Genomic DNA, 2,403 nt, shown 5'->3' with positions numbered 1-2,403 from the left:
CTCAGAGTAATTAAGCATCTTCCCAAAGTCACATAATTACTTAATGCCACAGAATTCAAACCTACTTTTTCACAACAGATTTACCACCATATCACAAGTATCACAACTAAATCTAAGCCAAAATGGGAAAGAAAGTGATTCATATCAATATTGTTGTCACCAGACACATAGATTAGAGCAAGTCTACCACCACTGGCCATCTGGTCTACAAATGTGGTGGGATCAACAAAAGAACCAAAGAAAAAATTTGAGAATGAGGCTGCTGATATGAGAAAGGACTCCTTCAAGTATGCCTGGGTATTGGGCAAACTGAAAGCTGAACATGGGCTTGGTATCACCACTGATATTCCCCTGTAGAAATTCAAGACCAGCAAGTAGTATCATTGATGTCTCGGGACACAGAGACTACCCAAAACATGCCTATAGGCACACCGTAGGCTGACTGTGCTGCGCTGACTGCTGCTGCTGCTGGCATTGGTGAAGTTGAAGCAGGGATCTCCAAGAATGGGCAGACCTGTGAGCATGCACTTCTGGCTTACAGACTGTGGGTGAGACAACTAATTGTTGGTGTTAAAATGGGTTCCACTGAGCCACCCGGCAGCCAGAAGAGATACAAGGAAATCATTAAGAAAGTCAGCACCTACATTGAGAAAATTGGCTACAACTCCAACACAGTGGCACTTGTGCCAGTTTCTGGTTGGAATGGTGACAACATGCTGCAGCCAAGTACAAACGTGCTTTGACTCAAAGGATGGAAAGTCACTCATAAAGATGGCAATCAATGCCAGTGAAACTACGATGCTTGAACCTCTGGATTGCATCCTGCCACCAAGTCTTCCAACTGACAAACTCTTGCGTCTGCTCCTCCAGGGTGTCTACAAAATTGGCGGTATTGGCACTGTCCCTGTGGAGGCTGGTGTTCTCAAACCCAGCATAACGGTCACCTTTGCTCTAGTCATCATTACAACTGAAGTCAAGTCTGTTGAAATGCATCCTAAAGCTTTGAGTGAAGCTCTATCTTGGGACAAGGTGGGCCTCAATGTCAAGAACATGTCTGTCAGAGATGTTTGTTGTGGCACTGTGGCTGATGACAGCAAAAATGACCCACCAGGGACTTCCCTGGTGGCACAGTAGTTAAGAATCTGCCTGCTAATGCAGGGGACATGGGTTCAATCCCTGGTTCTGGAAGATCCCACATGCCGTGGAGCAACTAAGCCCATGTGCCACAACTACTGAGCCCACATGTCACAACTGCTGAAGCCCATGTGCCCATACTCCGCAACAAGAGAAGCCACCACAATGAGAAGCCCGCGCCCGTAATGAAGAGTAGCCTCCACTCTCTGCAACTAGAGAAAGCCTGCACGCAATGACCAAGACCCAGTGCAGCCAAAAATAAATAAATAAATGACCTACCAATGGAAACAGATGGCTTCACAGCTTAGGTGATTATCCTGTACCATCCAGGCCAAATCAGTGCTGGCCATGCACTTGTGCAGGATTGTCAAATAGCTCATGTTGCTTGCAAGTTTGCTGGGCTGAAGAGGAAGGTTGACTGCTATTCTGTGAAGAAGCTGGAAGATGGTTCCCAATTCTGTAAAGCTGGTGATGCTGGCATGGTTCATTTGGTTGCTGGAAAGCCCATGTATTTTGAGAGCTTTTCTGACAATCCTCCTCAGGGTCATTTTGCTGTTTGTGACATGAGACAGACGTGTCTTGGGTGTCGTCAAAGCAGTGGATGACCCAGAACTTTCTAAGGCTAAGTGAATAATATCCCTAATACCTGACACCCCAGTTTTAATCAGTTGTTGAAGAACATTATCAGGACTGTTTGTTTCTGTTGGCCATTAAAGTTTAACAGTAAAAGACTGGTTAATGATAATGCATCGTAAAACTTTCAGACAAAAAAGGAAAATATGTTGTGAACCACTTGTTTTTGTGTGCATATGGCAGTTTTAAGTTATAAGTTTTAAAAATCAGTAATTTTTAATAGAAACAATTTGACTAAAAATCTGTCACAGAATTTTGAGACCCATTAAAATAAAGTTTAATGAGAAACCTGTGTCCTCTTTTGGTCAAGACTGTAAATTCCTATAGTACTACTTAGGTAAAAGATTTAAGTAAGCATTTCCTATCATCTATTTTTGGTGTTTTATAAGGAACCTAAATGCCCATTGACAGATGAATGGATAAAGAAGATGTGAGATATATATATATATATATATATATATATATATACACACATATATATATACAATGGAATATTACTCAGCCATTAAAAAGAATGAAATATTAACATTTGCAGCAACATGGCTGGACCTAGAAGTTATCATACTAAGTGAAGTCAGTCTGACAAAGACCAATATCATATGATATCACTTATATGTGGAATCTTAAAAAATGATA

The 2,403-nt window shown here is 41.7% G+C and overlaps 1 pseudogene; it reads left to right on the top strand.

Annotated features, from left to right (window-relative positions):
* Nucleotides 1-215: 215 nt before the first annotated feature.
* LOC116758273 lies at nt 216-1,764 on the top strand (annotated as a pseudogene).
* Nucleotides 1,765-2,403: the final 639 nt, after the last annotated feature.

Source organism: Phocoena sinus, chromosome 8, assembly GCF_008692025.1.
Source record: "Phocoena sinus isolate mPhoSin1 chromosome 8, mPhoSin1.pri, whole genome shotgun sequence".
NCBI lineage: Eukaryota > Metazoa > Chordata > Mammalia > Artiodactyla > Phocoenidae > Phocoena > Phocoena sinus.
This window is presented reverse-complemented; position numbering and strand designations above follow the sequence as displayed.